We start from the raw sequence: 26594 nt of genomic DNA, 5'->3' as shown, positions 1-26594 counted from the left end.
TTTGTGTTATTCTTATTCTTTTTTTGCACAGTACCACTTCTCTTGTCCCGTATGCTGGGAGTTTTTCCCAGTATCATACTTACCTAGGTGAATGCTGCATCTGTCCCCCGGCCACTCTACATGGAGGACTGAGCGATCAAAAACTGTTGATCCCTCGGTTCTCAGTGAGCAGAGAGCTTCAGACTGTCAGTCACCGCTCTCTGCTCTGCCCCCTCCTCACTCTCTGGATCACTGGGCTGTGGAGGGGGTGGAGTGGTCGGCTCAGGCTTTCATCGGCTCACTGAGAGGCTGATCTGGGTGTTGGTCCCGGGACCTGGTGGATCCCAACTTCCATTGTTGTGATGATACGGGTTCCTGGATTGACTTCTGTGACGTGTCACAGGAGTGCAAAACGAGCTTTGGCTGTACTTCTCCTTTAACCCCTTGCCACCCAGGCCAATTCTGACATTTCTCTCCTTCATATAAAAGTCATCATTTTTTTTCTAGAAAATTACATAGAATCCCCAAACATTATAGATTTTTTTTTAGCAGAGATCATAGAGAATACAATGGCGGTCATTGCAACTTTTTATCTCACACAGTTTTTATCAAACGTGTTTTTTTTGGAAAAAAAATATAGTTTCATGCTTTAAAAAAGCATAACATTAAAGTTAGCCCAGTTTGTTTTGCATAATGTGAAAGATGACGTTACGCCGAGTAAATAGATACCTAACATGTCATGCTTCAAAATTGCACACGCTCGTGGAATGGTGCCAAACCTCGGTACTTTAAAATTCCCATAGGCAACGCTTTAAATATTTTTACTGGTTATATGTTTTGAGTTACAAAGGAGGTCTATCGCTAGAATTATTACTCTCGCTCTAGCGTTTGCTGTGACACCTCACGTGGGTGGTTTTAACATCGTTTTCATATGTGGGCGGGACTTGCGTATGCATTCACTTCTGCGTGCGAGCACACGGGGACAGGGGCACTTTAACTTTTTTCTATTTTGTTAATTTTACTTTACATTTTTTAGTTTGACACTTTAAAAAAAAACAAAAAAACATTTTTGATCACTTTTATTCATATTGCAAGTAATGTAAACATCCCTTGTAATAGGAATATGGCATGAGCGGTCCTCTTTACAATGAGATATGGGGTCAATAAAACGATCTCAGCTTCCCAGCCGAGGCGGCGCTGTTTGAATGCAGAGGCTGGATGTGATGTCATAACATTGTGCCCAGCCTCTAAACAATCATAGACTGGTGACCATCTGGTCCGCCGGAAATCTCTATGGTAAACATCCGGGCCTGGCGGATCTGTTCTCCACAGCGGTAAGTCGGTAGAAGCACCGAAGGGTGGCTGGAGGGGGAGATGTCCCCTCTCGCTACGCATAAGAATGATCAAGCGGCTGAGTGAGTACCCTGAGGCAAATCGGGGTTCTCAGAGCACCCTCTATATTACAGTTCCCCTTTACACCAGAGTCCTCACCATGCATCAGAGTACTCAGTGTTCCCCCTTAAATCAGGGTTCCCAGAGCATCCCTTATGTTAGAGTCCCCAGAGTTCTCCCTTATATCAGAGTCTGCAGAGTCCCCCCTTACAGTGTAAGAGAACTCTGTGGATTCACATGTAAAGGGGGAACTGTGCTTCCAATGGGTAGTATGTGCCCTCCTGGCAGGGATATCTGTGCCCCCATTGGGTAATGTGTGCCCCCATTGGGTAATGTGTGCCCCTTGGTGGGGGATCTCTGTGCCCCTACTGGATAGTGTGTGCCCCCATCAGGGATTTCTGTGCCCCCAGGTGGGGATCCCTGTGCCCCATTGGGTAGTGTGTGCCAGTGTTGCCAACCTACCGTATATACTCGAGTATAGGCCGACCCGAATATAAGCCGAGGCCCCCAATTTACCCCCAAAAAAAACTGGCAAACTTATTGACTCGTGTATAAGCCGAGGGTGAGACATGCCTGTCCATCCCTGTGTGTGTGTCCGTCCATCCCTGTGTGTCCGTCCATCCCTGTGTGTCCGTCCATCCCTGTGTGTCCGTCCATCCATCCCTGTGTGTGTGTGTGTCCATCCATCCATCCATCCCTGTGTGTGTGTGTCCATCCATCCATCCATCCCTGTGTGTGTGTGTGTCCATCCATCCATCCATCCCTGTGTGTGTGTGTCTCCATCCATCCATCCATCCCTGTGTGTGTGTGTCTCCATCCATCCATCCCTGTGTGTGTGTGTCTCCATCCATCCATCCCTGTGTGTGTGTGTATCCATCCATCCCTGTGTGTGTGTGTATCCATCCATCCCTGTGTGTGTGTGTCCATGTGTGTGTGTGTGTGTGTGTCCAGCCTACCTGTGTCCCGAGCCTGTGTCCCGAGCCTCCGTCCCGTGCCGTGCCTTGCCTCCGTCCCGTGCCGTGCCTTGCCTCCGTCCCGTGTCGTGCCTTGCCTCCGTCCCGTCCCGTGCCGTGCCTTGCCTTGCCTCCGTCCCGTGCCTTGCCAGGATCGCCGCTCTTCGTCGGCGCCTCGGCGGCCATTCTAAAATTCAAAAGCCGCGCCTCCGCCTTCGCCTGTGATAGGCGGAACACTGAATTTCCCAGCAGCCTGTGTTCCGCCTATCACGGACATCGTCTCATCCTCGTCCGTAGTACGAGGATGAGCGGATGTCCGTGATAGGCGGAACACTGACTGCTGGGAAATTGAGTGTTCCGCCTATCACAGGCGGAGGCGGAGGCGCGGCTTTCGAATTGTAGTATGTCCGCCGTCTGTCTGCTCGATACGCTGATCGAGCAGTCAGACGGCGATGACTCGAGTATAAGCCGAGGGGGGCACTTTCAGCCTCAAAAAAGAGGCTGAAAATCTCGGCTTATACTCGAGTATATACGGTACCAGATTGAAATTTACTGGCACGACACCCAAAATTTACTGGCAAAGCCAAATTTTTACTAGCATTTTGAAAAAGTTACAAAATTACAGTTTTAATTGCAAATTTCAGTATTTAGGCTACAAACAAGTACACTATCTGAATAGCAATGCAATTTAAAGTGGTTGTAAACCCTTACAACACACTGACCTACAGGTAAGCCTAGATTAAGGCTTATCTGTAGGTCCAAGAAATATCTCCTAAACCTATACGGTTTAGGAGATATTTGCCCAAATACAGGTACCGCTGTCGACGGTGCATGCGCCATCGACAGCGGCGCGCAGGCGCACTGAGCGCGGCATTTTCAACAACGGAGCTGCCGCGCGCGTCGGCTCCCGTGCGCATGCGCGCGAGTGACGTCATCGCGGCTGCGCCGAATGACAGCGGCGGAGCTGCGAGACCCCACCGAGAAGATGGATGCGCCGGACTACAGGGGACAGCGGTGACTTCGCTGGCTCCTGTGTCAGGTAAGTGACACATAATGGACTACTATGCGATGCATAGTAGTCCATTATGCTTTGCCTTTGCAGGGAATGAAAGAGGAAGTAAACTCATCAGGGTTTACTTCCTCTTTAAGGTTCAATATAAAAATAGTCCATCATATTTTGTTCACCATCTCCTCCTGCCCCCTCACCTCCTGCCACCATCAGACACTACCAGCTCCTCCTGTCACCTCCTTCCCCAACCAGCTCCTGCCACCACCATCACCTCTTGCCGCAAGCTCCTCCTGCCACACCAGCTCCTGCCCCATCACTTCCTGCCACCACAAGCCCCCTCCAGCTCCTACCAACATCACCAACTCCGGCCCAAACTCCTCCTGCCACCACCAGCTCCTGTCACATGCTCCTCCTGCCCCCATCATCTAGTGCCACCATCACCAGCTCCTCCTGCCACCTCCAGCTCCTCCCGTCACCACCTGCCCCCACCAGCTCCTGGCACTTCCTGCCCCCACCAGCTCCTGCCATCATCACCAGCTCCTGCCACAAGCTCCTCCTGCCCCCTCCAGCTCCTGCCACCATCACCAGCTCCTGCCATAAGCTCCTCTTGCCACCACCAGCTCCTCCTGACCCCACCAGCTCCTGCCACAAACTCCTCCTGCCCCCACCACTTCCTACCCCCTCACCTTCTACCACCATCACCACCTCCTTCTGCCACCACCAGACACTACCAGCTCCTCCTGTCACCTCCTTCCCCAACCACTCAATGTGACACTGTCATGTATTGTGATGTAATGTGATATTCTGTCTCACAGGCAGCACTGTACACATGCTTGGATGCAGTCCAGGCACATCTCTGCAGATAGCAGGCATGGGGGGGGGGATACACAAACACTGCATGGAGGATGCCGTCACTTTTCTATAGGAATTTGGGGAAAAGATTAGAACTGGGAGGAGGAGGGGGCCCCTGTCAGGTGGGGTGTTCAGGGCCCCTGTCAGTGGTGTGTTGGGGGCCCCTGTGAGTGGTGTGTTGGGGGAGCCTGTCAGGTGGGGTGTTGGGGGCCTCTGTGATCTCTAATGGCAGCTCTGATGCTGTGTGAATCCTCAGGATCAGAAAGGAGGAGAGAAAACACTGACCGGTCATTACAGTACAAGCCGCTCCCCTTCTCTATTCTTCCCGCCCCCCCACACATCCCGACACTGGACCCAATTTCACTACTAAGGTGACATCGCTGCTAATGACACTTACTATATCTCCGATGAAAAAGCTGTGCCTGTAATCTCCAAAAAATCCGCTGTATGGCGCTGTTCCTCTTCTGTGACGAGAGTCGATAAGACGCCTTCAATACACAGAAGAAAATGGCGCCGGTCAGCTGGTGTGTGCCTGGTATGATCGTTATCCGCCTGTCCCCTGCGCCAATAAGCGTAAGCGCGTCCCCTGCCCCCTTCCGCCAATCAGAGTAAACCGCCCCCCCGCCGCACAGGGCATGCGCTGGCTGTGTGCACCGCTCAACCCCGATGTACTGACAGGAGAAGACAGATAGCTGGAGAGAGAATTCTGCTTTCTTCTCCCTCCAGCCTGCAGGTGGCAATAGAGAGCACCGCTGTGAAGTGAAGTGAGGGAAGGCTGTGCCCGTTCTCACTCATTCTATGCCCTTGTCACATGACTGGAGGAAGGAAGAAGAAGATATTTCTCACTTATCAGTAGGTACTTAGGAGGGAGGGGGGACAACTTACCACAGACCTTCCCTCTCTGCTCCTCACACAGCCCCCCCCCCCCCTTCTCTCAGAGCTCAGGGCTCACTATAACACATGGAGGTCACACTACTAGATTGTTCTGTGTGATAAGAGACGAATTCTATGCTCTGCACTGTCTGTCTTTCTCCAGAATAAAGCTTCTCCTATCCATGTAGATCTATACCTTATCATTACAAGAATGTCATTAAAAATTATCCTCAGTCATAGAACAGAACATGAAACCAAGATTAACCTCTTCAGCCCCAGAAGATTTACCCCCCCCCCATGACCAGGCCATTTTTTACGATACGGCTCTGCGTTACTATAAGTTACAATTGCGCAGTTGTGTGACGTCTTCTGCCAGTATGTGCCCACAAAACAGAAGATTTTGTGCAGCATCTGGACAGCAAGCACATGATATGTGTGATGGAGATAGAGGAGGCAGCCAGGAAGATGTTCAGCAAGTGAGTATAGCAGGATCAGCAACTTATCACATAACCTCTCAAGCTGCAAATGTTTTTATTATGGCCAAGTTGTCTACATCTTCATTGTAATTGAAACACTGATGGAAATGTCCTGCAAAACTCACTTCTCTTCAGTACAGCAACAGTCCTGTCCCTTTTCCACATGTCCGTTCAATAAACGTGTTTTTTGTGTCTCGATTTTCCTGATTTGTGCAGGTTGTTGCAATCAGTGGCTTTATTGTCTGCATAATATTTTCAGCTGTCTACTTTTCCAACAATGACTTCACTGCTGTGCCACAACTGATACCAAAGACACCGTCTCAGAAGAGACACAGAAAGAAAAGAATCTCTATTGTGCCAGATGAAAATAGGGACCCGAGTGGGCGCAGGGAACTGCTTCACAGGGCAGCCATCAGACATTTTTGGGCCCCTTACACAGCTTTAGGCCTGCCCTCCCCCCCTGGGCCTGACCACCAACATTCCCCAGAGTCTCCCCCTTGGCTGTACCACCAAATTCGCCCACTGGCCATTCCATGTCATCCTTTGTCTGCAATCCCATCTCCTCCATCCCATATCCTCATCCTCCTCCAGTCCCATCTCCTCCATCCCATATCCTCATCCTCCTCCAGTCCCATCTCCTCCATCCCATATCCTCATCCTCCTCCAGTCCCATCTCCTCCATCCCATATCCTCATCCTCCTCCAGTCCCATCTCCTCCATCCCATATCCTCATCCTCCTCCATTCCCATCTCCTCCATCCCATGTCCTCTTCTTCCTCTTCCATCCCATTCCACCTCCAGTCCCATCTCCTCCATCCCATATCCTCATCCTCCTCCTCCATTCCCATCTCCTCCATCCCATGTCCTCTTCCTCCTCCATCCCATTCCACCTCCAGTCCCAATTCATCCATCCCATGTCCTCTTTCTTCTCCAGTCCCATCTTCTCCTACCACAGGAGGGGGGAAGTGGGACAGGAAGGGAGCAGTGGGACAGGTGGGGGGCCAGTGTGTTAGGAGGGGGGCAGAGAGACAGGAGGGGGAAATGTCACAGAAAAGGGGGCAGCCGGATAAAAAGGGTGCAGCAGGACAGGTAGGGGACAGCGGAACTGGAGGAGGAGGTGTCATGGGAGGAGGTCAGCGGGACAGGAGGGGCAGTGTCACAGATAGGGGACAGCAGGACAGGTGGGGGGCAGTGTCACACACACCTTGGGACGCACCAGTCCTCCCATCTCTCACCTGTCCAGCAGTACCAGGAGGGATAGCTGACCCTGTGTCCCATCTCCACCAGGCTCTACGGGCCACAGCTGCAGGAGCCCAGGCGCTGCAGGCTCCTCCTCCCTGACCTTTTCCTCCATGGGGCCCTCCTACTGCCCCCGCACACTGACGGCGGGCCTGGTCTGCTCGTGAAAGGCGGTGGTGGGCTCAGACTAGTAAGCGCCGTTCTCCTTCCATTGCGTGCGACTGGGGGGGGGGTCGGGGGTTGCTAGTGAAAGGCGTTGGAGGCTTCTCTCTCCTTCTCAATATCGGACGGCCCGCAGGGGCCCGGCCAGTGCATGCAGATTAATTTCATGTCTTGATGAACGGGCAGCGGGCCTGGCTAGTGGGGCCCCTTAGGACGCTCGGGCCCCTTATAGTAGAACTGCCTGTAACCCCTGATATCTGCCCTGCTGCTGCAGCAGTGATGATACTATTGGATCATTTATGCACAACACTTTCTGTTTATCTTTGACTTACTGTGCTACTTATAACCAGGTCTAAAGTGCCACAACAGCTGTGCGTTACAATGATATAGTGAACACTTTAGGTCTTCAAACTAATAATACTGACACATGTGCGGGCACCTTGTGGAGATGGCACTTAGATTTCACTTCAGCTAGTTTTCTTAGAGCATTGGAAGTGCCTAAATCCCAGGCTATACCTACAGCCTGGTGCTAATAATAAGCCCGGTCTTGCCAGCCTACATGTGGAAGCCTTTATAGTCAAGATGCTTATTTTGTATCTTTGAACAGCAGAGAGATTATATCTGAGGTGGATGGAGCTCATCAATCACTACAGACAAAAGTCATGAACTTTTGTAAGGTTTGGGCCTGGAATCGGAGGGTTGCCCAGGAGCAGAAAAAAAGTACCTTATGACTAAGCAGTGTGTGCCACTTGCTCACTTAAATCTTCAGTCATGTGAGCATTATTGACACATAGAAATGTGGTCACCTGATAAATTCACTTTTAAAGTCTTAGGCCGCGTACACACGCGCGGACTGTTCGCCCAACTTTGTCCGCTGAACAGTGTTTGGGCGGACAGTCCGCTCGTGTGTGGGCTTTCAGCGGACAGTTTGACGAACAAGGTTTTTCGGAAATTCCGTAAAACTGTCCGCTGAAACCTTGTTTCAGCGAACAGTCCGCCCGTGTGTAGGCTTGTTCGTCAAACTAAGTTCCCCGCATGCTCAGAAAGGATTTACACGCCGAAAGTTATAATGCAGTGTATAGGACGTCGTATTTTTCGTCCCGTCGTACGTGCCGTTCACGTCATCCCGCACGGTTTCAGCAAACTGTTCGTTCATCGTGTGTGGCCATGTCCGTCCATGCTAATTTTGAGCGGACTGTTTGCCGAAACTGTTGGACGGACAAAGTTGGGCGAACAGTCCACGCGTGTGTACGCGGCCTTAGTCTTAGTGAGGCTCCATTTTATAGAGATGCTTAAAGTGGTTTTATACTCATTTTTTTTTACTTTTACCTACAGGAAAGCCTATAATAAGGCTTACCTGTAGGTAAAAAAAATATCTCCTAAACCTGTACGGTTTAGGAGATATTCCCCTCGGTATGCGCCGCTGACTGCAGCGGCGCATGCGCACAAGGGGATTCTCGGCCTGAAAATCCGTCAGTGGCCGACCGGCCGGAATGAAATCTCCTGCGCGCATGCGTGGGAGTGACGATATCGTGACTCCGGCCACTCACAGCGCCGGAGCCGCGATACCCGGAAGAAATGCCGAGGGAGCTGTGGATCGGGCCAGATGTCGGGGTCTCGTTCTAAGGTAAGTATTTCATAATGAGCTAGTATGCGGTGCATACTAGCTCATTATGCCTTTTGCTTTGCAGGTGTTAAAAAAAAAAAATAGCGGGTTTACTACCACTTTAAAGCGGAGTTCCACCTGGGAAAAAAAAATTAAGTTGGCGGCTTCACTCAGCTTGAGTCACGTTATATAGTTAGTGAGGTTGAATAAAGACACCAGTCCATCCTGAGTGAGTGTCTACAATTGTCCCTACCCTCAAGGAGCCCACAATCCAAGGTCCCCATTCATATACTAGGGCCAATATTTGGACAGAAGCCAATTTTTTTTTTTTTTATTTAATAAATGTTTATTAAAGATAAACAACAAACATACACTGTTAAATCCACATACAGCACCCAGTCCCATACACCAGGGGACAGGATCAGTAATTAGCAAGGGATAATGAGCAAAGAACACAGCACTGATTCAAGGACCGGGTATCATGTTGTCTATCACAGAAACTGAGAAATAACAGAAAAAGGCAAGAGAGTGTAAAAAGGGGGGGGGGGGAAAGAGAAGAAGAGGAGGGTCAAGGAGGGGAGAGAGAGGGTGGGGGTATGGTGGCTCGCGTGGTGACATACAGAGGCTTAGTTTGCGCTGCTCAGTGGGGCTGCGCTAAGATATCTGCGTAGAATGTAGTGGAGGTAAATTCTCTCCAACAAGACCAAGTCAAGAGGGTTTTTCGCGAGAAATTCTTATTGGCATGAGTAATGTCCTCCATGAGGTGAACTGCCTCGATTTTACGCATCCAACTTTTCAGTGACGGAATATTTGATTGGCCCCACAGGGCGGGTATCAGTGCCTTAGCTGTGTTCAACAGGTGTGGGATGATAGAGCGTTTGTATCGGCCCACAGGGTCTGTAGTAGCATGGAAGAGAATGGTCCAGGGTTCATCAGGGAGGAGGATGCCAGAAATACGTTGAATAATCTGGAGGACATTCGACCAGAACGGCTTGATAATGGGGCATGACCACCAGATGTGTGCATGAGTGGCCCGGAACCCACAATTCCTCCAGCATAGCGGGGAGTTGTCAGGGAACATCCTGTGTAACTTCACCGGGGTGTGGTGCCATCTGGTGAGCAATTTGTAGTTAACCTCAGCCATTTGTGAGGCGATGGACGAGACCTGGGTTAGTTGTAGCACCTTCCGTTTTTGTAGGTCAGTGAGGTTGGTACCTAAATCTTTCTCCCATGAGGCCAGAAAGGAAGGGAAGGAGTTGTGGAGGAGGCTGTTGAGGGCCTTATAGAACAAAGAAATGCAATGCAAGGGAGGATCCTTGGGGTAAAACACTACCTCGATTTCATTTAGAGTCTCTGAGCCTCTCAGTGGCCGGGGCAGGGCCCGCAGGAAACACTGTAATTGAACGTACCTCCACTTGTCCAGGAATGTAATTGGCTTGGCGCCGAGTATTTCCGACAAAGGTTTGGGGGCAGTGTTCCGGAGGACCTGGTGCAGCATCAGGGACCCATCAGAGGACCAGGCACGAAAGCCTGGATCTAGTAGACCTGGTAGAAAATATCGGTGGTGGAGAAGTGGCATTAGAGGGGAGTTGTAAGACCAGGAGAACCGTTTGTGTAAGTAATCCCAAACAGCAAAGGTGGAGGAAGTGAGCGAGGAGGTTTCAGTACTGAGATGTCTGTGAACACGAGGGATCCACGGTGCAACTCTGAGGTCCGCCCCAGATAAAAAGTGTTCCATGGCCACCCACAGCTTGGTATTAACCGCGTACTTCCAATTTGCTATCCTGGTGAGTATGATTGCATGGTAATACATCCTAAAGTTCGGTAGGGCCAGGCCCCCAGCATCTTTGGCACGGTATAAAACGTCCCTAGATACCCTGGGATGGCTGTTCCTCCAAACATAGCGGGAGATCATGGTCTGCAGTGTTGTAAAAAAACCTATGGGAACCCCCATGGGGATCATTTGGAATAGGAATAAGACTCTGGGCAATATGTTCATTTTAACAACGTTAACCCTCCCTAGCCAGGAGTGTGAGAGGTTCTTCCATTTTCTCAGGTCCTCTCTGATATTGTTAAGTAGTGGGAGGTAGTTATATTGAAAAAGGGAGTGAATATTTGGTGTAAGGTTGATTCCTAGATATTTCATATGACGCTGAACCCATTTAAAAGGAAAGAGGGGTCGCAGTAGTTCTGCTTCACGTCTGGGGAGATTAATGTTTAGAATTTCCGATTTTGAAAAGTTAATTTTAAAGTTGGAGAGGGTTTGGTAGGTAGAGAGGGCCGACATCAGATTAGGCAGGGAAATACGGGGCTTCTGGACAAAAAATAAAATATCATCAGCATACGCTGCATATTTATGGGTCGTGGGACCTACCTGAACAACATGGATATTAATGTTATGCCTAATTGTGGACAGGAAGGGTTCGAGGGTGAGAGCAAATAGGATCGGGGATAAGGGGCAGCCCTGTCTGGTCCCATTGTGCAGAGAGAACGAGTCACTCAGAGAGCCATTTATGCGGACACGAGCTGTAGGAGTGGAGTAAAGTGAGGTTATGCGGTAGAACATTTTAGGGCCAAGACCTAGGTGATGCAGGGTCGTTTTGAGGTAATCCCAGTCCACCCTATCGAACGCCTTTTCCGCATCTGTAGAGACAAGTAGGGTGGGCTGGGAGCACCGTCGGACATACTGAATCAGGGAAATTGTCCGGAGGGAATTATCCCTGGCTTCTCTACCGGGTATGAAGCCAGTCTGATCCTTAGAGATCCAGCTAGGTATCAAGGGAAGTAGCCGATTAGCCAGGACCTTGGAGTATAACTTGACATCCACGTTAAGGAGGGAGATCGGCCGGTAGCTGCTGCAAGCTGTGGGGTCTTTGCCTGGTTTAGGTATGACTGTTATGTGGGCCGCGAGAGATTCCGTGCGCAGACAGGAGTTGCGAGATATAGAGTTGGCGTAAGCCGTGAGATGGGGGAGCAGGATATCACGAAACGTGCTATAATAGCAGACAGTGTACCCGTCAGGGCCAGGGGCCTTTCCCGTGGGTGACGACTTCAGAGCTGCCCGGAATTCCTCTACCGTAAGGTCCTCTTCGAGGGCCTGAAGTGCGGAAGCCGGTAACTCGGGCAGATTGGCCTCTCTTAAATATGCCTGTATGCGATTGCGTTTTGCCCCCGGAGCGAGCGAGGCCGTCGAGCCCTGTACATTATACAAATCCGCATAGTAATCGCAAAACGCCGCGGCTATGTGGGGAGTGGCATGCACCAAAGTGCCATTAGGAAGTTTTAGTTTGGGGATGAAAGACCTGGTTTGTGTCGCCTTGAGGGATCTCGCCAGACGCCTACCGGGTTTATTTCCCCACTCATACATAGACTGAGCGAGGCGTCGGAATTTCCTGCTAGTGTCTAGGTCAAGGAGGGTTTTCAATTCCTCCCGTTTCAGGGTGAGGGCTTGTAAATGAGCCATGTGCAGGGTAAGTTTATGCTGCTTGTCTAACTCTTCAATCTGACCAATGACCTACTCAATCCGCTGACCATGCTCCCTCTTCTTCCTAGAGCCCAGTTCAATGAGTCGTCCCCGCATGGCAGCCTTGTGAGCTTCCCACACAACCGAGGGGGAGGACTCAAGAGAAGTATTTTCGGCGAAATACTGCTTCATGTGTGAGGCTAACTCAGAAACGTCAGCCTCGGTAGAGAGGAGAGAGTCATTGAGCTTCCAATTATTGGAGCGTTGTGCTAAGGAGGGCATGGTCAGGCACATCGATACCGGCGCATGATCAGATATAGTGGCTGTACCTATATGAGCGGACTGTAGAAGTTGGAGATGATGGTGATCTAAAAAGATGTTGTCAATGCGCGAGTAAGATTGGTGCGTTTTAGAAAAGTGAGAGTAATCCCTGTCTTTGGGGTGTAGTATACGCCAAACATCGATCAGTTGTAGCTCAATGAGCCTACATTTAAGTGCGGATAGTCTTTTAAATGGAATGTGAGAGCGGCCTTGGGATGTGTCCATGCAGGGGTCAAGAGGTATATTAATGTCACCCGCTAAAATAGTTAAACCCTCGGCAAACTGGGCTAATTTGGAGAGAACCTGAGAAAAGAAGGAAGGTTGGTGTCTGTTAGGGCAATACACGTTAGCCAAGGTGCAACGCGCATTGCCCAAAAATCCCTTTAAAAAAAGATATCGACCATGATCATCCGCTAGCATTTCAACAAGACGGAAGGGGACACTGCTGCTGAAGCCTATGGCCACTCCCTTTGCTTTATTCGTATCTGACAGACTGTAATACCATTGCGGAAATTGGGGGGAGGTCAACTTGACCGGTGTGGTATGTGTCAAGTGCGTCTCTTGAAGAAAGGCAATTGAGCATGCAATCTTTTTCAATTCACGGGTAATTTGGTGTCTTTTTGCGGCAACATGTAGGCCCCTCACATTATATGAGGATATTTTTATTGAGGCCATAGCATCAGCAGAGTGTTACCTCTAGGCTTAAATTTCCACGCAAGCCACCAGGGGGGGGAGTAAGAGAGGAGGGAGAAGACAGGGGGAGGAAAGAGAAACTGAAGTAGAAAAGAGAGCCTGAAGCGTTTAAGAATCATGTCTAACGTGAAACCATTGGGAACAGTCTGTATGTCACGCAGCGAGCTGCCGTGATCCCTCAGGGGAAGGGGAGAGCAGGCGGCAACCCCGTCCTCAAACCAGGAATCGGGGTCCAAAAGAGGAATGCCAGCCGCTCTCCTCAACCCCAAAAGGGGGGGGAGGGTAGGGGGTTTACTGAGCGAGAGGCACATGGGAGCAATGTGCCCCGCCAGCGTTCAGCAAAGCGAACCGTAGGTAGAGAACATGAAAATATCAATACTAAACATGTATAAATGCAGCCACCAAAACCTTCGTCTGCCATAAAGAACCGGTGAGCCTAGCAAACAGGTAGGAACACACATAACAAAAAGAAAAGAGGGGGGTAAAATAAAACAAGAAACAATGATAAATGAAAGAATGCAAAACCCCCCCCCTGAAAACACCACGGACCCCTACTAGGTGAAGTGCTTAATGTCCACTAATGCGGTGCCAGGCAGTCAAACCAGAAGGGGTTGTGGACCCGCTCACAACAGGTAGGTATGTGTATGCAAAACAAGGGCCATGAACGTCAAGAGGTATTGAACAAGTGATCCGGATCGAGGGGTGCAAAAGGCAGGTAACTTCATCATTCACCCGTTCTTTTGTGCAGATCCTGGAAGGGACGTGCGTCGTTTTTTTGACGGGGTCCTCCGCCATTGAGGGTCCGAAGTGGCGGAGAATTGGGGGACGTGGGCTTGCCATCCTGGGAGATCAACTTGCGGCAAACTGAGGTCCTTCAGGAACGTGGGTAGGTCCTCTGGAAACCGTAAGGTGTGGGTGCGACCGTTTTTGGAGGCAATGAGGCAGGCTGGGAACCCCCATCTGTAATTGATCCCATCAGCGCGAAGGAGATCCAGCAGGGGTTTGAGGGCTCTGCGACGGTCGAGCGTGTCCTTAGAGAGGTCTGGGAAAATGCTTATGGTGGCCCCGTCAAAGTCTATGGTAGGTGTACTCCGCATTTTGAGCATTACTGCATTTTTATCAGAGAAATAATGAAGGCGGCATATGACGTCCCGCGGTTGGTCCGATGAGAAATTGCGAGGGCGAAGGGCTCGGTGCACACGGTCGAACCGTAGGGGTGCAGTAACCGGGTTTCCCAGTATCGTATTAAGGATGCCTCGGATCGACGGTTCAAGATCATTGTCTCCAGTGGCTTCTGGGAGACCCCGTAGTCGTAGATTATTCCTGCGATTCCGGTTCTCGAGGTCCTCAAGCTTGTAGGATGAGGCCCTCTGAGCAAACGCCAGTTGCGTAACCGTCTCTTGTAACTCTTTAATAGCTGAGGCTTGCGAGTCCTGCCGCAGCTCAGTCTCCTCCACCCTATCCAGAATGTGCGCCATATCCGCTCTGACTCCGGTGATCTCCTTCTTTATAGCTTTTTCCAGGCCATGGAACATCCCCGCCAGCTCCTTCTTAAGGCCGCTAACCAAGGTCGACATATCGGAGCCTCCAGGGGACTCAGGGTCTTCCATAGGCTCAGAGCAGTAGGAGGAGGCCGGTGAGCTTTCCCGGACAGAGGCAACAAGAGAGGAGGGGGAGAAGGTACGTTTAGGGGTTCTGGCGTGGTTATCCCATTCGCCCGATCCCGATTTCCCTGCGGCGAGGTAGTGCTGTATCGATCCGGAGCCCGAATGGGTTAATATTGGCCCCTTTCCAGATCCTTTGTTAGTTGTGGAACGAGATCTAGGTTTCTTAGATGGCATAATTGTGGCGTTGAAGCTGAACGCTGGACGGGGCTCAGGGTCATGCAAAGTTAATTAAGCATAGCATATGAGGATTGCCAGAGTCATTAACCGTTGATGTGAGGGACGCTGAGACTGTAGTGTACCTATCAGGTCGCAGACAGGTGGAGCCCTGGAGGTCACTGTGGGGAGCCTCGCGTCAAGCCAGAAGGGTGTGCGGAGGGGGTCCGGGCTTTCCAGCGGGGGGGGACCCTGACGTGGCCACAGTGGGGAGATGGGGGTGTGCTGAGGGGCCCTGAGACCTTGTCTAACTGTCCCTAGGCTTCAGGCAGCCATCCAGGCCTCTGGTGTTTGGAGATGGCTCTGGCAGGGTCAGCGGGGTAATGATTGCCGGGTGGAGGCAGGTACAGGGAGATCTGGCCCCCGGGGAGTGTAAAGGGTGGCACAACAGTCCGTTTCAGCACTCACCCCTATGTTGGGCACTGAGGCCTACTCAAGATGGCGGCCGTCCGTCCTCTTCCGCGGCTCGTGCGGTTGGAATCCGTGAATGCCTCAGGTGCAGGGAGGCTCCCGGTGGCGTCCAGGGTCCCCGGGATAGCGGTGCTGCTGGATCGGTTCCCGTCGGACGGTCGCGGCCTCCAGAAAGGCGCCCGCGGCGAGTAGGCCGCAAGATGGCGGTGATCCGCGATTCCGGGCCGCGCGAACGGAGCACAAATCAGCAAAAATACCGCCGTGGTCCCCTCCCGCGGCGGTTCTACTCTCTCCAGCCGTCAGTGTCACTCGTTGGAGCCACTCAGGGCGGTGGATGGCTCGGGATTCGCGGACGGTGGAGCGGAGCTCTGTCTCCACACGTCCTCTCAGCGTCACGTTCGGCCACGCCCCCCGGACAGAAGCCAATTAACCTACCAGCATGTCTTTGGAGTGTGGGAGGAAACTGGAGTACCCAGAGGAAACCCACGCAGGCACAGGGAGAAGTTTTCTTATTTTATATATTTCAAAGATTGAAATAAGTAAGATTCCTCCATCTACACATGAGGTGTGGCTTGCTGCTTTCCTAGTTATCAAAGATCACTGAGCTGAATGGAGGCGAACCGGGCCACCATGCCTCTGTCGGCGTCTATGTGAGCTCCCTTTTTATCTCTGTGCTACAAGCCAGAACTCCAAAGGGCATATATGTTTCGGGGCTTTGCCCCTTTTTCAAAGCCCCCAACATATTCTCACCCACTACTCACTATGGTTCTGGCTTGCAGCGGAGAGACGGAGGGAGCTCACAAAGATGCCAATAGTGGCATGGTGAGTGGCGAGCCCGGCTCACCTCTATTCAGTTCAGTGATCTTCGATACCCTGTGTCCTAGTTAGTGATCACCCTGTCTAAAGCCCCATACACACTATCAGATTTTCTGCTGAGTTTTTCCTTCAGATTTACCAAAACCATATAATATGAGGTCAAACATTAGGAGTTTCAATGTGTATGCAATCAGGCAGGCCCTTCTACTACATGGTTTTGGTAAATCTGATGACAAAAATCAGCAGATAATCTGATAGTGTGTATGGGGCTTTAGGAGCTGCTTCCTCAGTACCTTAAGCGGAGGTCCACCCTAAAGTGGACCTCCGCTCATCGGAACCCTCCCCCACTCCGGCACCACAATTGGCACCTTTCAGGGGGGAGGGGGGTGCAGATACCTGTACAGTACAGGTATTCTGCACCCACTTCCGGGATAGCTCTCTGCGGAAAGGGGCGTAGATTACGCCCCTTTCCGCAAGTGCCCCGCTGCCTGCTGGGAAACACACAGATCCCAGAGGCAGCGGGGACCATCCTTATTGCGCAGCGCGATTCGCGCATGCGCAGTAGGGAACCGGGAAATGAAGCCGAGAGGCTCCATTTCCTGATTCCCATACCCAAGATGGCGGCGGCAGCACCCGACAAGACGATCTAGAGATCGGCTTCGGGTGCCGACATCGCGGGCGCGCTGGACAGGTAAGTGTCACTATTTTAAAAGTCAGCAGCTGCAGTATTTGTAGCTGCTGGCTTTTAAAAAAAAAAAAACCCGGAGTCCCGGCGGACTCCCGCTTTAGTGTAAGTTTGGATATGGTTTGTTTACAAAAAAAAAAAAAAAAAGTTACAATTTTATTAGACCAGTGTCTTAGCTATTGTTTCTCTTAATTACTCTTTTTATTATATACTTAACACCAGTTGCATTTGAATCCGTTGCTCCTCTGGGTGACTTCATTGGTTGTGTGACCATGTTAAGAATTGTACTTGCAACTAGTATGCATATATACATGTATATAATGGTTGTGTTTAAAAATGAATGGAAATCCTAAGTGGTATAATGACTGGTGCTAGATTTTTCAGACTTAAATTTGTTAATTCTGCAGGGCCGAAGCTGCAGAACCTGCTGAGGAGATAAGAAACAAATTGCTTCTGTTTGTCCTTTTAACTAGAATTGATTATATGTAGTAATATATGGTGTTTTTTTCTACTCATTCTGTGCCCCTTTAGAACTTAATCAGGCTGCTGTTAATCCTACAGACTGTACTGCAGGGATGGCCAACCTTTTGAAGAGCAAGGGCCACTTAAGTGACTTGGTAACCAGTCGCGGACCACAATGAGTGGAGTGGGCGGATGACAGGTCCATGTACACACCGCATATGCAGAGCGGACACAGCCCACTCTACTCTATGGGCCCTCCGATCCACCCAAATGGAAGGGGACAGATCACCTTCGGTTTTTTTTCTTTTAGCGGATCAGATTGAAGGTATGCAGATGTAAACGGACACAAGTCTGTTTACATTTTCCACTCCATAGAGGTGAATGGAGGGTCTGATTGGGTTGGACCAATCATGTGAAAGGGGCCTAAGGCTGCTTTCACACTGATCTGCTGTGGTCTACCCAGAGCAGTGCACCTCTGGCTTTTCTTGGGGTTAGCTGCACTTTGCCATAGAATTCTATTATATCCTGCAGGTGTTGTGCACTTTCTGAAAGCGCACCAAACCCATAGGAAATAACAGAGGTCTATGGCTCAGTGCAGTTTGAAAGCAGTCCAGTAACCACTGCAGATTATAGTATTAAACATACCTTTAATAGTCTTCAATTCGGGTATCACCAGCTGTTGCTGTTCCAGAAAGAGTGCATTTGGTATCACTCTGTCTGTGACAGGATGTGACACTATACAGGAAGCATCGTCTTATATGGCCCTGCTACACAACCGCTTGCTTCCACTACCACCGGCTTCATTCACAACACTGATGCTCTGGGATGCCGGGTCGAGAACCTGCTATCTGGGCTTGCCAACCAGCCATCCCAGAGCAGGAGGTCGCGGGCCACATCAGAGGGCTCCGCGGGACACTGGTTGGGCACCCCTGCTGTACTGCATGTGAAGCAGAGGTCAACATGAGTGGCTTGCAGAATGAAATTAGGTGGTTCCAGAATGCTAGGTTGGCAGCCATTGGTGTATACAGTGCCTTGAAAAAGTATTCATCCCCTTGAAATTTTCCACATTTTGTTATGTTACAACCAAAAACGGAAATGTATTTTACTGTGATAAAACAACACAAAGTGGCACATAATTGTGAAGTAGAAGTAAAATGATAAATGGTGGCCAACGTGATTTTAATTCAGCCCCCCTGAGTTAATAGTTTGTAGAACCACCTTTCGCTGCAAGTCTTTGAGAATGTCTCTACCAGCTTTGCACATCTAGAGTGACCTTTTTGACCATTCTTTGCAAAATAGCTCAAGCTCTGTCAGATTGGATGGAGAGCATCTGTGAACAGCAATGTTCAAGTCTTGCCACAGATTATCAATTGGATTTAGGTCTGGACTTTGGGTCATTCTAACACATGTATATGCTTTGATCTAAACCATTCTATTGTAACTCTGGCTGTAGGTTTAGGGTAGTTGTTCTGCTGGAAGGTGAACCACCGCCTCAGTCAAGTCTTTTGCAGACTCTTAACAGGTTTTCTTCTAAGATTGCCCTGTATCTGGCTCTGACCAGCTTCCCTGTCCCTACTGAAGAAAAGCATTCCTACAACATGATGCTGTCACCACCATATTTCATGGTGGGGATGCTGTTTTCAGGGTGATGTGCAGTGTTAGTTTTCCGCCACACATAGCGTTTTGCTTTTAGGCCAAAAAATGTAATTTTGGTCTCCTGACCAGAGCACCATCTTTCACATGTTTTCTGTGTCCCCCACATGGCTTCTCGCAAACAAGACTTCTTATGGCTTTTTCTTGGCCTTCATGATGCTGTTTGTTCACTAAGATTCTCTTAACAACTTCTGAAGGCTTCACAGAACAGCTGTATTTATGCTGAGATTAAATTGCACACAGGTGGACTGTTTATTAATTAGGTGACGTCTGAATGCAGGACTAGATTTTAGTTGGAGGTATCAGTAAAAAAAAAGTTAAAAGTTAAAAACCATTTTTATCGTGTTCCTTCCACTTCACAATTATTTCTAGGGGTGCAACGGATCGTCACCGATCCGTGATCCAAACGGGTCACCCCGCTCGGATCGGCACACGCCGTGATCCGCGGAGCGCTCCCCGGTCACGGTCTCAGGGAAGGCCGCGGCTTCGGCCTAGCTCCGAAGCGGCGGCCGTCTTTCTTCACCCAGGCCGTTTACAATGTGATTGCTCCGTCAAATGATGGAACGATCACTTATAGACAAACCAAATCATGACATGACGCCGGTTCCTCTCTCCCCTCTCTGTACTGATCTGTACAGTGGAGGGGGAGAGGTCGGATGGATGCAGCACTGTGGGCTGCATCTGTAGTGCCCACAGCGCTGCTCTTTGACAGCCTACTCTGCCATCCCCTGCCAATACACTGCCATCCCCTGCCAATACTCTGCCATACCCAGCCATACCCTGCCGATACTCTGACATACCCAGCCATACTCTGCAATGCTCTGTCGTACCCAGCCATGCTCTGCCTTAACGCAGCCATGCTCTGCCTTACGCAGCCATACTCTGCCGTACCCAGCCATGCTCTGCCGTACCCAGCCATGCTCTGCCGTACCCATCCATGCTCTGCCGTACCCAGCCATGCTCTGCCTTACGCAGCCATGCTCTGCCGTACTCAGCCGTACCTTGCCACGCTCAGCCAATATTACAGTGGGGGAGATTGTGGATATTACAGTGGGGACTGTATGGCGGTGGAATTTTCACAGGTTTCTGCAAATTCAATTACTATTTTCTGATCCTAAAAATGATCCAATCCGTGACTCTGATCCAAGGAACGATCCGATCCGTGAGTTTTTTTGATCCGTTGCACCCCTAATTATGTCCCACTTTGTGTTGGTCTATCACATAAAATCCCAATTTAAGTTTTTTGGTTGTAACATAACAAAGTAAAAATTTCAAGCGGTTTGAATACCTTTCTTATGGCACTGTATATAATTGATGACAAGACTTAGTCTAAAGTAGAATAACTTTCTATTGTGTATCCCTATAAATTGTCTATAACAAATTTGTCTATTCTTTAGGCTCCTTCTGCTGAGAGTCCCAGGCCTTCTCTTTGGGTGCGCACTTGTAAAATGATTCCTATTAGCAACCCAGCAGACTCTGAGCCACAAAGGATGCCAATAGTGGCATGGTGAGTGGCGAGCCCGGCTCACCTCTATTCAGTTCAGTGATCTTCGATACCCTGTGTCCTAGTTAGTGATCACCCTGTCTAAAGCCCCATACACACTATCAGATTTTCTGCTGAGTTTTTCCTTCAGATTTACCAAAACCATATAATATGAGGTCAAACATTAGGAGTTTCAATGTGTATGCAATCAGGCAGGCCCTTCTACTACATGGTTTTGGTAAATCTGATGGCAAAAATCAGCAGATAATCTGATAGTGTGTATGGGGCTTTAGGAGCTGCTTCCTCAGTACCTTAAGCGGAGGTCCACCCTAAAGTGGACCTCCGCTCATCGGAACCCTCCCCCACTCCGGCGCCACAATTGGCACCTTTCAGGGGGGAGGGGGGTGCAGATACCTGTACAGTACAGGTATTCTGCACCCACTTCCGGGATAGCTCTCTGCGGAAAGGGGCGTAGATTACGCCCCTTTCCGCAAGTGCCCCGCTGCCTGCTGGGAAACACACAGATCCCAGAGGCAGCGGGGACCATCCTTATTGCACAGCGCGATTCGCGCATGCGCAGTAGGGAACCTGGAAATGAAGCCGAGAGGCTCCATTTCCTGATTCCCATACCCAAGATGGCGGCGGCAGCACCCGACAAGACGATCTAGAGATCGGCTTCGGGTGCCGACATCGCGGGCGCGCTGGACAGGTAAGTGTCACTATTTTAAAAGTCAGCAGCTGCAGTATTTGTAGCTGCTGGCTTTTAAAAAAAAAAAAACCCGGAGTCCCGGCGGACTCCCGCTTTAGTGTAAGTTTGGATATGGTTTGTTTACAAAAAAAAAAAAAAAAAAGTTACAATTTTATTAGACCAGTGTCTGTTTCTCTTAATTACTCTTTTTATTATATACTTAACACCAGTTGCATTTGAATCCGTTGCTCCTCTGGGTGACTTCATTGGTTGTGTGACCATGTTAAGAATTGTACTTGCAACTAGTATGCATATATACATGTATATAATGGTTGTGTTTAAAAATGAATGGAAATCCTAAGTGGTATAATGACTGGTGCTAGATTTTTCAGACTTAAATTTGTTAATTCTGCAGGGCCGAAGCTGCAGAACCTGCTGAGGAGATAAGAAACAAATTGCTTCTGTTTGTCCTTTTAACTAGAATTGATTATATGTAGTAATATATGGTGTTTTTTTCTACTCATTCTGTGCCCCTTTAGAACTTAATCAGGCTGCTGTTAATCCTACAGACTGTACTGCAGGGATGGACAAGACAAACCAAATGGACAAGACAAGATGGATAGACAAACCAAATCATGACATGACGCCGGTTCCTCTCTCCCCTCTCTGTACTGATCTGTACAGTGGAGGGGGAGAGGTCGGATGGATGCAGCACTGTGGGCTGCATCTGTAGTGCCCACAGCGCTGCTCTTTGACAGCCTACTCTGCCATCCCCTGCCAATACTCTGCCATCCCCTGCCAATACTCTGCCATACCCAGCCATACCCTGCCGATACTCTGACATACCCAGCCATACTCTGCAATGCTCTGTCGTACCCAGCCATGCTCTGCCTTAACGCAGCCATGCTCTGCCTTACGCAGCCATGCTCTGCCGTACCCAGCCATGCTCTGCCGTACCCAGCCATGCTCTGCCGTACCCAGCCATGCTCTGCCGTACCCAGCCATGCTCTGCCTTACGCAGCCATGCTCTGCCGTACTCAGCCGTACCTTGCCACGCTCAGCCAATATTACAGTGGGGGAGATTGTGGATATTACAGTGGGGACTGTATGGCGGTGGAATTTTCACAGGTTTCTGCAAATTCAATTACTATTTTCTGATCCTAAAAATGATCCAATCCGTGACTCTGATCCAAGGAACGATCCGATCCGTGAGTTTTTTTGATCCGTTGCACCCCTAATTATGTCCCACTTTGTGTTGGTCTATCACATAAAATCCCAATTTAAGTTTTTTGGTTGTAACATAACAAAGTAAAAATTTCAAGCGGTTTGAATACCTTTCTTATGGCACTGTATATAATTGATGACAAGACTTAGTCTAAAGTAGAATAACTTTCTATTGTGTATCCCTATAAATTGTCTATAACAAATTTGTCTATTCTTTAGGCTCCTTCTGCTGAGAGTCCCAGGCCTTCTCTTTGGGTGCGCACTTGTAAAATGATTCCTATTAGCAACCCAGCAGACTCTGAGCCACAAAGGATGCCAACGCGACAGTCATCGACATCAAATGGTGGTAGGATTACTATTAACTTTTTAAATCTTGGTGGCATTCTTGACAGGTGATCTCCATAGGAATTGGAATGAAAATAGATAATCTAGGACACTATAACCTCTAACCACTTGCCGACCGTGCTATAGCAGAATGACGGCTACAGTGCTGTCGTTTAGTTCTAGGAGGGCTTCTGTTGACGACCTCAAGATCCTTGCCCGCTGCAGTGCTCACCCAGCGTGCTCTGTGATCGCCAATCACAGTGGCCCTTTACACACGATCAGCTGTGTCCATACACGGCTGATCAAGATATAAGCACACTTCCCAGTAATCAGCATTCATCTTTAACCACTTGGGTACCGCGCTATTGCCGAATGACGGCATTAGCGCGGACCTAGATTTCCAGGACTACGTCTATTGACGTCGTCCTGGTTACGAGCGGCCTGCGCGCCCCTTGAGGGGCGCGCGCGGCGCGCTCTGTGATCGACGAGTCCGTGAGACTCGCCTGATCACCGATCCGTGTAAGGGGTCGATCCCGACCCCTTATCACGTGATCAGCTGTCAGCCAATGACAGCTGATCATGTGATAGAACGGAGCCGGTAATCGGCTATTATTCCTCCTCGCGCTGACAGCGCGAGGAGAAAAAAAAAAGCCGATCACCGGCGGCCGTGATCGGGACATCAGTCCCGATCACGGCCAGCAATGAAAGGCACCACATGCCACCTGCCAGTGCCCACCTGCCTCCCGCAGTGCCATCCTGAAATATAACAAAGTAAAAGTAAGTGCCCCCCGTCTGTGCCCACAGTGCCACCCACAGTGCCACCCCACAGTGCCACCCCACAGTGCCACCCACAGTGCCACCCAATCTGCCTCAAAGGTGCTGCACCCCAGTGCCGCCCATCAGTGCCCAGCAGTGCCGCCCATCAGTGCCCAGCAGTGCCGCCCATCAGTGCCCAGCAGTGCCACCTATCAGAGCCACCTATCAGTGCCACCTATCAGTGCCCATCAGTCCCATCTATCTGTGGTACCTATCAGTGCCCATCCGTGCCACCCATCCGTGCCACTTATCCGTGCCACCCATCCGTGCCATCTTATCTGTGCCCATCTTTGCCCATCAGTGCCGCCTTATCTGTGCCCATCGGTGCCGCCTTATCTGTGCCTATTAGTGCCGCCTTAACTATGCCTATCAGTGCCCACAAGTGCAGCCTATCAGTGCCCACCAATGCAGCCTATCAGTGCCCACCAATGCAGCCCATCAGTGCCCACCAATGCAGCCTATCAGTGCCGCCTTATCAGCGCACTTCAATGAAGGAGAAAAATGACCCGTTTGCAAAATTTTATAACAAACTATTAAAACATGATTTTTTTTTTTTTTTTTTTTGCATCTTTTTTTGTTTGTTTAGCAAAAAATAAAACTCCGAGCTGTAACTAAATACCACCAAAAGAAAGCTCTATTTGTGGGAAAAAAATGATAGAAATTTCATTTGGGTACAGTGTTGTATGCCCGCGCAATTGTCATTCAAAGTGCATCAGCGCTGAAAGCTGAAAATTGGTCTGGGACTGAGGGGGGTTTAAGTGCCCAGTAAGCAAGTGGTTAAGGAGAGCCAGTGACCGACAAGTGTGAAAGGGGACAGCTACACTAATCAGGGAACCGATCAGTGATTTTCAAAATGTTTGCTCTTTCATTTGTTTAACAAAAAATAAAACCTTGTGGTGACTAAATACCATCAAAAGAAAGCTCTAGTGTGGGGGGGGAGATAAAAATGTCACATGGGTATAATGCTGCATGCCTGTGCAGTTGTCAAAGTGCGACAGTGTTGAAAGCTTAAAATGTTGGCCTGGTCAGGAAGTGGGTGAAAGTGCCCGTTAAACAAGTGGTTATGATGAACTCTGGGCTACTGAAGACAGGTGCTCACACACAATGAGTAGGGAAAGACTGGCTGTAGTTTGTTGCAGAGGGACCCCCCAGACAAAGCAATGCTTTTCTAGGTTACTCGGTTTAACAGCAAGCTGCAGTGATGAAAAAAGTAATCTCTAGAGCTGAAATGTCACCCTGCTTCCCCCTGCACTGTGCACTTTATTCCCAGTAAGGCAGCACACCTGCTGTAGAAAGCACTTTCTATTTCTATGACTAAAGTTCAGCTTTTAAGATTTCTGTAAAATGAACAGTCTACAAAAGTTGAAATCTGCTTTTCTTTTCATACATCAGGGGACACAGAGCCATAGTAGTTACTATGTGGGTTATAGGGCCACTGATAGGTGATGGACACTGGCACACCCTAAGGCAAGAAGTGCACTCCCTATATAACCCCTCCCACTACTGGGAGTCCTCAGTTTTTTCCCCAGTGTCTAAGGTGTTGGTCACGAGTAAAGATCTGCAGTGCTAAGCTCCGCTGGAAGCTTCCTTGCTGGGACTAGCCATGCTGACCGGATCCGTTTAGAGTGTCCTTTCATGGGCCAAAGGAATGGTACCTGGGCCTCGTGTCCGAAGAAACAAGGTTTTGCTTGCGAATGCTTGTCTTTTTAGAGAGCTGGACCCTGTGATCCAGTACTTTTTGATAGTAGGGCCACAAAGTTTTACTGGCAGGGTGCTGTTGCAGGTCCAGGATTGTGGGTAACATCTAGGTTCCCCTGTTCCTGAAGGTTTTGGAGCCCACCGTAAAGGGTGAAGATTAGGTTTATCTCAGATAACCCCACAGCGAGGAATGGTAAGTGGAGATTTTGCAGACTTCCCTGATGGTCACAATTCAACCTTTGATGCTGAGAACCTATTCATGTGTGGGAGATCTTTCTTTCTGGGATGGAGACTACCTCTGCCACTCTGGAATGGAGTCTGCTTTACATGATAACCTATCCGGACATTCAGGGTAAAGTCTTCTGAAAATGGTTTCCTTCTTTATATCTTTTATTATCTAGTAGCTTTGTTCTAGAAGTATCTGTATTGTCAGTTACAACCCACCAATCAGGTGCTTTCACTTTCTGTCACCTGCAATTCAATATATTTTTTTGAATAATACACACCTAAGCTGCCTTCAGTTTTATTTTATTATATTTTCAGTATGAGTATAAAACTGTAGATGCTCTTTCAGAGAAATATAGAGAAGAAATAGAGGAGACAGAGACAACCTTGACTATGATGACAAAGTAAAGATGCCGTACACACAGGCTGTTCTAGAGGAAATCCAGGGCTTTGCCTCAGTTGTGTCAATAGGAGTTGCTCATGCACCCATTAAAGATGTTCAGCTGAATGGATATTCTATACCAAAGGTCAGAAGATACTTCAAGTGTATGTCTGAGAAAAACAAACAGAAACATATTCAATATATCTCTGCAATACAAACACAGTTCTCTAAATGTTATCCCTATAAAAGCACTGCAAGTACGTAAAAAAACAAAACCATTAAAGCGGAGTTCCACTCATTTTTCAGTTTATTAAAAGTCAGCAGCTACAAGAAGTGTAGCTGCTGACTTTTAACAAAACACTCACCTGTCCCACGTTCCAGCAATGCGGTCGCTGCAGCCTCACTCCTCTAGCCCTCCTCTCTGCGGCACTGTCATTGCAACTGTGGGCACCCGGCTGTGATAGCTTGCGATTTCACAGCCAGGCATACTCTGCGAATGCGAGAGTTGCTCTGAGCTCTCTTAGTGGCCAGGAAATCTTGTGGGACCTGTGACGTGTCTCAGAAGATTGCAGCAAGGGAGGGGCCACCTAGGGGGAGAGGAGGCATCGCCTAGGCACACAGAAGACTGAAGGAGGAAGTGGGACAGGAAGTACCTGTCAAAAGGGTGTGTTTATAGGTACCCAACCCCCCCCCCCCCAAAAAAAATTGCATGCCATTGTGGTTAATGCCAAGGGGTGAGGAGTGCATAAAGCGGAACTTCCACTTTTGGGTGGAACTCTGCTTTAAGGTGAACATACATGTGTTTTAACAAAAAATAGAAAAAATACCAG

At 49.3% G+C, this 26594-nt stretch overlaps 2 long non-coding RNA genes across 3 annotated transcripts in view; both read left to right on the top strand.

Annotated features, from left to right (window-relative positions):
* LOC143941977 (uncharacterized) overlaps positions 1–20416 on the top strand; it is a 162815-nt gene extending 142399 nt beyond the window's left edge. For both annotated transcript variants that reach the window (XR_013264600.1, XR_013264606.1), the window contains exon 6: positions 20322–20416. This is a non-coding gene — a long non-coding RNA (uncharacterized LOC143941977). The remainder of the gene's footprint in view (positions 1–20321) is intronic.
* Positions 20417–22515: 2099 nt separating this feature from the next.
* LOC143933547 (uncharacterized) overlaps positions 22516–26594 on the top strand; it is a 74806-nt gene continuing 70727 nt past the window's right edge. The window contains exon 1 of the long non-coding RNA XR_013263124.1: positions 22516–22665. This is a non-coding gene — a long non-coding RNA (uncharacterized LOC143933547). The remainder of the gene's footprint in view (positions 22666–26594) is intronic.

The sequence above is a fragment of the Lithobates pipiens genome, unplaced genomic scaffold, assembly GCF_037356315.1.
Source record: "Lithobates pipiens isolate NorthernLeopardFrog02 unplaced genomic scaffold, aLitPip1_a1.2 Scaffold_10, whole genome shotgun sequence".
Classification (NCBI taxonomy): Eukaryota; Metazoa; Chordata; class Amphibia; order Anura; family Ranidae; genus Lithobates; species Lithobates pipiens.
The sequence above is the reverse complement of the archived record's forward strand: the minus strand, read 5'-3'. Positions and strand labels throughout refer to the sequence as shown.